Below are 12,670 nucleotides of genomic sequence, written 5' to 3'. Positions count from 1 at the left end.
TCTCCTCACAGGGCTTGTGCTCCAAACCTCTCCCCAGCTTTGTTCCAGCAACTCAACATCTTTCCTAAACTGAGGGGCCCAGAACTGGACACAGTACTCAAGGTGTGGCCTAACCAGTGCTGAGTACAGGGGCAGAATGACCTCCCTGCTCCTGCTGGCCACACTATGTTAGGAATTACAATGTGGGAAGAATAATCCCTTTTAGGATTTGTGACCAGCAGAATGAGTGAGGTGATTCTCCCAATGCTGCTCTCTTGAGACCCCACCTGCAGATCTCTGTCCAGTTCTGGGACCTCTGGCACAAGAAGGCCATCAAACTGTTGGAGTGGGTCCAGAGTAAGCCACTCAGATGATGAGAAGGCTGAGACTGTTGGGGCTGTTCAGCTTGGAGAAGAGAAGGCTCCAGGAAGACCTTAGAGCAGCCTTCCAGTACCTGAAGAGGGACCTACAAGAAAGCTGGGGAGAGACTTTAAACAAGAGCTTGTTATGGTAGGATGAGGGGCAATGGCTTTGAGTTGGAAGAAGGGAGATTTAGACTGGAGATTAGGTGAATGTGGTGAGACACTGAAACAGATTCCCCAGGGAGGTTGTGGATGCCCCCTCCCTGGAGGTGTTCAAGGCCAGGTTGGACAGGGCCTTGAGCAACCTGGTCTAGAGGAAGGTGTCCACACCCATGTCAGGGACCTTCCACTTTAAGGCCCTTTCCAACCCAAATCATTCTATGAAGATTTTATGATTAATTTTTTCCCTGCTTACTTTTCTTCTTGTGCTTACTCACACAGATGAGGTTTCTCATTGGTTCAGATACAACACCAAAATTATCAGTAGTCTAAAACATAGTTAAGGTATGTATTTCTACAACAAGATGGAAAATGTCTTAAGAGCTGATTTTGTGCCACTGCAGCTCCACTCTTTCAACTCCAATACTCCTATTTTAGTCCCTATGCCTTTAAAAACTATTCAACCCCTCTTAAGTCCATCAGCAGTTCTAGATTTCATTCCAGAATGCACTTTATCAGGTTTCCTTAAGGAATTCCGTGTCCAGTTCTGGGACTCTCAGTTTAAGAAGGACATTGAGACACTTGAACATGTCCAGAGAAGGGCAATGAGGCTGGGGAGAGGCCTCAAACACAAGCCCTATGAGGAGAGGATGAGGGAGCTGGGATTGTTTAGCCTGAAGAAGAGGAGGTTCAGGGGAGACCTTATTGCTGCCTACATCTACCTAAAGGGAGCTTGTAGCCAGGAGGTGGTTGCTCTCTTCTCCCAGGCAACTAACACCAGAACAAGAGGATACAGTCTCAAGCTGCATCAGGGGAGGTTTAGGCTGGAGGTCAGGAGAAAGTTCTTCACATAGGGAGTCATTTGCCATTGGAATGTGCTGCCCAGGGAGGTGGTGGAGTCCCCATCCCTGGAGGTGTTCAAGAGGGGATTGGACATGGCACTTGGTTTAGTCATGAGGCCTGTGGTGACAGGTTGGACTTGATGATCTTTGAGGTCTCTTCCAACCTTGGTGATTCTGTGATTCTGTGGAGTGTCCTCAGCTGTACAGAGTGAAAATACCACCTTTGCCTCATTTCAGAGACACATGTGATGTCATGCTTTTTTGTATGCTAATCTAAGAGATAAGTCTAAAATATTTGACAGTTCTGCTGTGAGTATTCTTAAGATTAAAGCCAAGATTAAAATCACTCTCTATTGCAAGTGCAAAAATCTCTCAAATTAAAATTCTCCTTTGTAACTTGGTAAAACACATCCAAAGTAAATCAGATTTTGATTATTTTCAAATTTCGATTTTACACAATCGTCTTTGTGGGGTTGACTTTTGGACTTGATGATCTTAAAAGTTTCATCCAACCATAATGATTCTATGATACTATTGTAGACATGGCACTCCAGGACATGGTTTAGTGGGTGTGGTGATGTTGGGTTGAAATAGGATAGGATAGGATAGGATAGGATAGGATAGGATAGGATAGGATAGGATACGATACGATACGATACGATACGATACGATACGATACGATACGATATGATACGATACGATACGATACGATACGATACGATAAACCAGGTTGGAAGAGACCTCTGAGATCGTTGAATCCAACCTATCATGCAACACCACCTAATCAACTAAACCATGGCAGCAAGCGCCCCATCCAGTGTCTTCCTAAACACCTCCAGTGATGGTGACTCCATCACCTCCCTGGGCAGCCCATTCCAATGGCCAATAACTCTTTCTATGAAGAACTCCTTCCTAACATCCACCCTGAATGATCTTAGAGGTTTCTTCCAACCTTAATGGTTCAGCAGTTCTGTGCTCTTCTAATCACAAGAGATTCTTTTGTACACATCTACACTCTGGGTGTCCCTGCACTGTATGTAAGTTACAAAAACTTCAAACCTCTGAAAATTATTGCTGCCAGGATCTTACCCTGACTTGTGAAACAAACATTCTTTATTGTATGAAGCTATAGGATAATGTTAGATAAGTGTGTTAGAGAAGAATGGAACTTTTCTTACTTGAATGGAATGGTTCATACTTTATAATAACTCTGAAGCATTATAAATATGATAAGAGAAGAACTATTCACATATACTTTATACTGGATTTGACCCAGAAACTTAATGTTGACTGATAATAGACCAAGCGTTTTGATGGTACCTGGACATTTACTCTGGTTAAATCACTTCCATTATACCAAAGCAGCTGTGTACACATTCATAGCCAGGTCTACAAGTGCCCTCTTTTAGTTTTGAACTCAAGAAAACAACTATAATAGTTATACAGATTTGTGTAAGTGGCTCAGAAAGAATGATTTATAAATTAAGCCTCTCAGATGCTGGCAGAAATTCTGTGCACAATGCCAAGGCTTGGCACATAGAAATTAGAGCCATTCTAAATTCAGCTCTTTGTGATGCCTGACCAGAAGAAGTAAATCACATTTCCACTTATTTATCTTTAAAACTCATACTCAACAGTTGAGTAAAAGGATTTTTTTGTAGGTTATTAGTGGTGGTGGTGGTTGGTTGCTTGGGTATTTTTTGCTTTGGACAAAAAAAATATAGATGAAGTTCATACCCTGCAAGTTTTAGTCAGTTTTAATCTTGTGTGAATTGGTTTCTTGATATAGCATTCATAAGCACCTAAGTTGTTACTCCACATTTTCTGTTGGGAATCTTGATGTTAAATTGGCTTTAACGTTTGGTTTAGGTAAAGTGCTCTCATTCTCAGTCATTCCAAAGGATAGCACAAAAGCAGCACAGCACAACAGAAGGCCTCCCCAAAACATCTCATTCTGCTCTTACTCCAGTTTCCTCAAAGGAGAATTCTAGTGGGTATCTCTCATCACCTTTCCCTTTGAAGAAAATGCAAGACAATCTGAAGATCACAAGTGACAGCTTAGACTACTTGAGAATGACAATAACCAGCACATGTATCAGGGCTCTGGGCAGAGGAATCATCAGAAATAGGTCTGGTAAAGGTCAAGATGTTGGTGCTGTTCACAGGGCCCTGCTGCATGAGGTCATCATTGCTAAAGGACGGGAAGGAGATCACGACGAAGGCTCTGATACACCACACTACAGACAGCTCATTTAATTCACAACCATTTTTTTTCAGCTATTTAAAACTGGAGTGCCCAGCTGGAATAACATACACCTTCCCATAGCCCTTCACCTCTTTGTATCAAGCTCTGGCAGAATAGTGAGGTCCAAAGCCAGAGACCCGAACACCAGAATTCACCAAAGCTGGAGTTCATCTTTCCAAGCCACTTGCAAACTCTTAGCTATGATATTTCATCCAGAGTGGTTAATAGTAATCAGTAAGAAAGGAGATTTTCTTTTGGTAGCTCTCCCAAAGCACAGTGACAAGCTCAGCACAGACTCTGCTGGTCAGCTTGGGGCTCAACTGTAAAGGAGGGAAGAGAAAACAAGAATGTCATGGCTTCATTTCAGCCTCTTCGCTTTCCACACCATGAGGAAGCCTGATTCTGTGACAATCTGATCCCTTCAGAAATCAGCCCATTTTACCAAAAGCTAGGGGGCTTTCTAAGCATGTCATCTGAATTCTGTTCTGGATTCAATATTCTTGCCTGACAAGCAAGACACCTTCCATTTAATTTCTTCCCATGATGTGGCTTTGGCTGGATGCTTGGGCAGTGCACTTTTCTTCCACTTCTTTACACTAGCCCAGAAGTTTTGGATGTTCAGATGCTTTGATAGAATTTGGCAGCTGCCATTAGTTCTTTACATTCATTTCTTTGAATCCACATGCCCTCAGGTTTTAAATAGATTTTGGTTATCCCCTCACACTGCACCTGAGGAGGCATTCCCTTGTGACTTCTGTTTCTTATTCTTTCACCATCATCCTGTTCATGATGCAGAAACCATATCTGTGGAAAACACTCTGCCCCTGACTTTTATAATTTAGTGCTTCTGCAGAAAATCCATGAGCAACAGTGCTCATTTGCAAGAAGATTCTTGAGGGAACATGTTGCAAAGAAACAGGAACTCATATTGTTGTGCTAATTACTGAGTTTAACAGGAGAACTGCAGCCAGGAGAAAGCCACTGTGTGGTGGAGTCTCATTAAGATACAGCATTCCTGATTAATTGTTGAATTAATTGAATTCAGATGGAAGGAGAGATCACTTTCTGGGGCAGAATGAAGTGCTCAAAGGAATAATTAAATGAAGTGGAAGGGGGGGAAAGGAGTTTATTTGGGTTCTATCCAATAACTGAGTCTTGGAGTTGTTCAGCCTGGAGAAGAGGATGCTCCAAGGAGGCCTTAGATCAGCCTTCCAGTATTTGAAAGAGGATGCAGGAGAGCTGGAGAGGGACTTTTTACAGAGGCATGGAGTGACATGGCAAGAGGTAATTGCTTCAAACGGTAAGAAGGTGGATTTAGATGAGACATTATGGAGAAAATCATTACCATGAAGGTGGAGAGGCACTGGAACAGGTTGTCCAGAGAAGCTGTGAAGGCTCCAAGCATGGAAGTGTTGAAAACCATTTTGGATGAGGCCATGAGCAAGTCCTGTTACTGCCACAAAGGAGAAAAGGCTGAGTCCTCCTCACTCCTACCTCTCTTCAGGGAGTTGCAGAGCAATGAGGTCTCCCCTCAGCCTCCTCTTCTCCAGACTGAACAACCCCAGCTCCCTCAGACACTCCTCATAGGCCATGTGCTCCGGGCCCTTCATGAGCCTCACTGCCTTTCCATGAACACTCTACAGCACCTCAATATACTTTCTATAGTGAGTGACCCAGAACTGAGCACGGTACTCAAGGTGTGGACTCACCAGTGCTGAGTACAGGGGGATGAGCACCTCCCTGTCTCTGCTGGCTGCAGTGTCTCTAATACAAGGCAGGATGCCGTTGACTTTCTTGGCCACCTGGGCACACTGCTAACTCATATTCAGTCAACTATCAACTCATACCCCCAAGTACCTCTCCAAGCTGCAGCTTTCCAACCAAATCTGTAGCTTGGCTTGTTGGGACCCAAGTGCAGGACCTGCTACTTAGCCTTGTTGAACTTCATACAAGGATATGTAGATGCGGTGCAGGGGGACATGGTTTACTGGTGGATTTAGTAGCATCACATTTACACTTGAACTTAAAGGTCTTTTCCAACCTAAACCATTCTATGGTTCTAAAGTTAACTCCATCATCATTCTTATCTTGTAGAGCAGAGAGAAACTTTTAGATCATTCCTGTGTATCTATGCTTTCATAGTAAGTGAATGATAATGGCTCCATTTTTCACACTTTTCCTGTCATTAAGAGGATTTTTAAGTTAATAATGAAAGAATAAACAACATTCTAACAGTAAATTGTAGGAAAACAATGAAAATTATGGAAAGCATCTAAGCTAAATCAAATTGTTTCTCTAAGCACTCCTGATTTATTCTCTGAAAGCCTATTGTGGAACAAAAGCACTAGAAGCCAGCTCTAAATGGTGCTTAGGGATGTTTTCCTATTTACATCTTTGCAAAACTGAGTCATTCAAAGAGATCCTGGTGCCTTGCTCATTCAGAGTAATCTACCATGTGTTGCAAAGATAATTCTCCATTTCCAGCATTTATAATTGTCTGCAAATCTGAAGCCAGAGAGAGGACAACACTGGAGAGGGGGATTTTGCTGGCATTCAAGCTGTCTGAGTGTGGCACTCCAAGGCATCCTGAAATAATTTCTGACTGGAAAAGTGAAACAGCACCTGATCCAAAACTCAAAAGTCTACCATCCTATAAATAGAAATTTTCCTGAATTATCATTAAAATACTACTTCCTGATAGAAAACATCACATTATACCTTGCAGTGCCAAGTTCCTTGGTGCATAAACCAGGAAAGCAGTGGACAAAAGTAGTGCATTGTGAAGAAACTCTATCTCACAGAATCACCAAGATTGGAAGAGACCTCAAAGATCATCAAGTCCAACCTGTCACCACAGACCTCATGACTAAACCATGGCACCAAGCACCACGTCCAATCCCCTCTTGAATACCTCCAGGGATGGTGACTCCACCACCTCCCTGGGCAGACCATTCCAGTGGCTAACGACTCCCTCAGTGAAAAACTTTCTCCTCACCTCAAGCCTAGACTTCCCCTGGTGCAGCTTCAGACTATGTCCTCTTGTTCTGGTGCTGGTTGCCTGGGAGAAGAGACCAAACCCCTCCTGGCTACAACCTCCCTTCAGGTAGTTGTAGAGAGCAATAAGATCTCCTCTGAGCCTCCTCTTCTCCAGGCTAAACAATCCCAGCTCCCTCATCCTCTCCTCACAGGGCTTGTGCTCAAGGCCTCTAGCACATGAGTGCAGGTTTCTGACTTTTAGGCTGGATTAGAATGCTGTGGGAGAAGAGTAAATTTTGGGAGGGTTATGAGCAGTGATGTTTAACATGGTCAGATTTCAACAGAGTAGATTGGATAATTTAGTGATTAAGAAAAAGAATCTTATGTTTCCACATCTTTACTACATAATTTTGTTTGGTATGCCTGTGTATGATCACAGTTCAAATAACTTCACTATATTATCTCTGTATTCAGCCTGATCAGTTCAGGTTTTGTGAGGAGCAGATGATGTGAGGAGCGGAGGCCATACTGCATGCCTCCCTGCACTCATGCTGCATCAACTCCACACAGAATGCACAGATCCTTTCCCGCTGTCACCGCACCACTGCCACAAAGGGCCCACTCTTATGAAGTGTGCACCTGCTGCCAAGGTTGGTGACTCAACCACTCCCCTGAGCAGCACATTCCAATGCCTGACCATTCTTTCTGTGAATATTTTTCCCTAATGTCCAGAATATTTACTCCAAGGGAAGTATTTGATTCTTAGTCCAACCCCTGCTGCTGACCAGGGTTGGTATACCCAGGTCATGACAGAGTGACTGCACCACCTCCCTGGGCAGCCTGTTCCAATCAATAACCACTCTTTCAGGAAAGAATTTTTTCCTAGTATCCAGGTCTCCTTGCACTAGAAAACCTTCCAAGATACTCACAGAGAAAGATAAAACACACAATTAGAAACAAAAATGTCAGGAAGTTTGAGCTGGAACTGTTCAAATCAGCTCTAAATTGATAAGTTTGCACAACTTGAAGTTTTCTTGGAACAAGACTACTGCCTTTTATCATGGAAACTATTTTTCATCTTATATTTGTTTACTACATTAAATACTACTACTACTACTACTACTACTACTACTACTAATAATAATAATAATAATAATAATAATAATAATAATAATAATATATCTTCTGTTCTTTTTGCAGCCGATTCCATTTGTAAACAAGTTCCACACCAGATGAGTTCAAAGCCTAGATGACTACAGGATATTTCCTAATCAGTACACAATACAACTAAATGTGTGACTAATCTATTAAGGTGACATGCATAGCATGTTAAAAATATAGTGTATATAAACTAACAAACCATCCAGTTTCCCAGGTAGGAGTAATAACAGCTGGGTGTCAATTTAAAGAAAGTTTTCTTACGGAGATTAAAGTTTCCAAGTTCTTCCATGGATGAACTTCAGCACCTGAAGTCTAGACATAAAATTGTAACCATTCTGTATTGTTTTCAGAATATCTTCTGAATCAGTTGTCCAGGAATTGGTTCCATCTTAGGAGCAGGGAGGCATGTGGACAATTTCACATCTCAGTGGCTACTCACTGTGCAGCTGGTCTTCAATTCCCCAGGGCAAGCAAAAATGGAAAAAGCTAAAAATCTTCTTATGCTTACAGACCCTTTACAGGCAACATTTCTCCTTCCTGTTCAGCATGTCTTCCTGTCTATCAAGGCTGTTACCACTGAGCAAGACCACAAGATACCACTGAGTTTCGTACATTGGTTATCTGGATATTTTCTCATCTCCTAAATCTATGACAGACTAAAAGTTCCTACCCTTTTAGTGCATGAGAGCACATCATTCAAACATGCTTGATTTCTTGCCTTTGGGGCTCCTCTTAGGAAATGGAGAATCTCACTATTTGGCGTTCAGCCTTTAATTATCAATGCTCAGTTTGCAACCTTTTCCCTCATGACAACACTCTTGGTTGAATTAATTTTTTCCTTTCCTGTTGGTTGCTTCCCAGATATATTTATATAAAACAATCACACCCCTTCCCCATACACTTGCCAGACTAAACAAACTAGTTCCTTTCATTTCCTGTCACTTCTTTCACCTCATCATTGCAGCAGCTCATCTCTGTGGGTCACCATTTAGCTTCTTTCTTATTTTGACCTCACTATGTTCACATGACTACAGAGGTCCCAAATGCACAGATATTCCATGAACACACAATCTGAAAAAAAATTCCACTAGTATGCTTTATGTCTGATGTATGCACTGAATCACAGAATCAGGAAATCATTAAGGTTGGAGAAGATCTCTGATATCATCAAGTCCAAACATCAGCCCAACACTGCCAAGTCCTCCACTAAACCATATCCCTCCAGTGATACATCAACACCTTTTCTGAATGCTTCCAGGGATTGTGATTCCACCACTGTCCTGGGCAGCTTCTTCTAATACTTAACCACTCTTGCAGTGAAGAAATTTTTCCCAATATCCCATCTAAACCTCCCTCCTGGTACAACTTGAGGCCATTTCCCCTTGTCCTGTCACTTGTTACTAATGAGAAGAGTCCAAAACCTACCTGGCTCCAACCTCCTTTTAGGGAGTTGTAGGGAAACAGAAGGATTTGATAGAAGCAAAAGTCATACCAGGGGTATTCTCATAACTCAATAAGTAGACCATGGGCCTGGACCAGGCTCTGCTTAGTGTAAGTGCAGCTATTAAGTCTGGATCATTCAACCAATGTGTTCATTCTAAATTTCAAACACACTTTCCTCCACACCTTGTGGGACAGAGCTTACAGTGGCCATAAACAATAGTGTCTTGTGTTCTCAGCATCTTCCTCTGAGCTTCACTGGCCAAGTTTGTTTTCCAGCCAATCTGGAGATACTGCTGTTCAGTTTCCAGCACAATTATTCACAATGTTCTTGTGTTCTTTCCCCATCTCAGCGTGTTGCTTCCTGTGACATTTTCCATAATGTCTTCAGCTAGTCCTTAGCCTTGTGGGAAACAGAAGCAAATCGTCTCTCTGAACTCAGACCACACAAAGAGAAGGCTGGAACACATCTCTGAGTTAAGGCTGTTCAACATAAACATACTGCCTTTCAGCTCAGGCACAGAGAACGTCTCCTCCTCTTGTTCTTTTCCTTCTGTTCTCCTACCCTCTGGGGAAAAAGCAAAAACAAGAAACAAAAACAAATCACAAAAAAATCCACAACAACAACAACAGCAAAACCTCACAACCAAACAAAATATCCAACACTGTTATTTCTGGTGGAAAAAAAAAGGATTTACTTGGGTGCTAGACATAAGACTTGGATTTCACCCAAAGATCTGTACATCTGGGAAACACAAATTACATCAGTGCACACAATGGAAGTGCACACACATTGTAAAAGCTGCTCCTTAGAGACATCCAAATTGTAACATTTGAGTCCCTGGAGCTGAGCGTCAGATGGTGCTAATTATTAAAGCTCCGCCAATTCCAGTGGAGATCTCCCCATTCTGCATAGTCCATACTCCAGTCTTCAGACACTGAACTTCTACACAGCAACAACATTAGATACACTGCTGCAGGTACCGACACGTGGTCACAGACATGATTTTGAAGCACTATACTTTTGGCCTGTGGCTGGTCAAGACAGTCATGTGTTCTGGGAAGAGCAGTAAGCAAAGCAGAAAGGATATTAGCACCCAGTGACCTACATACTAAAGGTAGAATAGAATAGAATAGTTTCATAGTTTCATAGTTTCATTCAGGGTTGGAAGGGACCACAAGGATCATCCAGTTCCAACCCCCCTGCCATGGGCAGGGACACCCCACACTACATCAGGCTGGACAGAGCCTCATCCAGCCTGCTCTTAAACACCCCCAGGGACGGGGCCTCAACCACCTCCCTGGACAACCCATTCCAGGGTTTCACCACTCTCATGGTGAAGAACCTCCTCCTCACATCCAGCCTGAATCTCCCCACCTCCAGCTTCATTCCATTCCCCCTAGTCCTATCACTACCTGAGATCCTGAGAAGTCCTTCCTCAGCCTTCCTGTAGGCCCCCTTCAGATACTGGAAGGCGACAATTAGGTCTCCTCGGAGCCTTCTCTTCTGCAGACTGAACAGCCCCAACTCCTTCAGTCTATCCTCATAGGAGAGGTGCTCCAGCCCTCTGATCATCCTCGTGGCCCTTGTCTGGACACGTTCCAGCACCTCCACATCCCTCTTGTAATAGGGGCTCCAGAACTGGACACAGTACTCCAGGTGGGGTCTCACCAGGGCTGAGTAGAGGGGGAGGATCACCTCCCTCGACCTGCTGGCCACACTTCTCCTGATGCAGCCCAGGATCTGATTGGCTTTGCGGGCTGCAAGTGCACACTGAGAGCTCATGTTGAGCTTTTTGTCCACCAGCACCCCTCCAGCCAGTAGCCCTGAGGAGAGAGACTTGGGGGTGCTGGTGGACAAAAAGCTCAGCATGAGCTCTCAGTGTGCACTTGCAGCCCGCAAAGCCAATCAGATCCTGGGCTGCATCAGGAGAAGTGTGGCCAGCAGGTCGAGGATAGAATAGAATAGAATAGAATAGAATAGAATAGAATAGAATAGAATAGAATAGAATAGAATAGAATAGAATAGAATAGAATAGAATAGAATAGAATAGAATAGAATAGAATAATTAACCAGAGAGACCTCTGAGATCGAGTCCAACCTAGCATGCAACACTACCTAATCAACTAAACCATGGCACCAAGCACCCCATCCAGTCTCTTCCTAAACACCTCCAGTGATGGTGACTCCCCCACCTCCCTGGGCAGCCCATTCCAATGGCCAATCTCTCTTTCTATGAAGAACTTCTTCCCAACACCCAGCCTAAACCTCCTCTGTCACAGCTTGAGACTGTGTCTTCTTTTTCTGGTGCTGGCTGCCTGGGAAAGGAGACCAGCCCCCACCTGGCTACAACCTCCCTTCAGGTAGTTGTAGAGAGCAATAAGGTCTCCCCTGAGGCTCCTCTTCTCCAGGCTAAGCAAGCCCAGCTCCCTCAATCTCTCCTCATAGGGCTTATGCTCCATCTCTCCTCATAGGGCTTGTGCTCCATACCCCTCCCCAGTTTTGTTGCCCTTCTCTAGACACATTCCAGCAAGTCAACAGCAAAGTAATTATGAAGTGTACTTCCCATGGCATGATGCTGACCTTTGGAGATCAAGGTAGGATCTCCAAAGTAAGATCACCTTACTGACAGTTTCAAACTCTGCCAGGGGAGGTTTAGGCTGGATGTTAGGAAGAAGTTCTTCATAGAATGAATGATTGGCCATTGGAATGTGCTGCCTGGGGAGGTGGTGGAGTCACCACCACTGGAGGTCTTTAAGAAGAGACTGGTGCCATGGTTTAGTTGATTAGGTGGTGTTGGATGATAGGTTGGACTCGATGAGCTCAAAGGTGTTTTCCAACCTGGTTAATTATTCTATTCTATTCTATTCTATTCTATTCTATTCTATTCTATTCTATTCTATTCTATTCTATTCTATTCTATTCTATTCTATTCTATTCTATACTGACACAATACTTAAGAGAAATACAGTAGTACTTCTGTGCTTAAATGCATGCAAATATCTCTCAGTCCCAAGTCACATAGAATCACGGGATCATAGAATGGTTTGTGTTGGAAGTGATCTTAAAGATCACTTAATTTTAACCACCTGCCATGGCAAGGCTTTCAGCCAGAAATTTTTACAGCAGTTCTGGAATTTTGCTACTGTTGTGTCCAAAGATATGGTCTCAGCTCTTGAAGTGTAAAGAGAAAATGAAGTCAGCCACCGGTGGTGAGCTCTTTGCATGCATTAAGCACTTCACTGGGTCATAGAAGTAACTTAACACAAGAAGGGCATGGACCTGCTGGAGCAGGTCCAGAGGCCACCAAGATGTTCAGAGGGCTGGAGCACCTCTCCTACAAAGACAGGCTGGGAGCATTGGGGCTGTTCAGCATGGATAAGGAAGCCTCTGGAGAGAACTGAAGCATCTGAAGGGGACCTACAGGAAGGCTGGGAAGGGACTGTGTAGAAGGGCTTTTACTGACAGAACAAGCGTAAAGGTTTGAAACTAGAGCAGGGCAGAT

Source organism: Melanerpes formicivorus, unplaced genomic scaffold, assembly GCF_026170545.1.
Source record: "Melanerpes formicivorus ecotype bairdi unplaced genomic scaffold, bMelFor1.0.p_v2 SCAF_24, whole genome shotgun sequence".
In the NCBI taxonomy this organism is placed as follows: Eukaryota; Metazoa; Chordata; class Aves; order Piciformes; family Picidae; genus Melanerpes; species Melanerpes formicivorus.
This window is presented reverse-complemented; position numbering follows the sequence as displayed.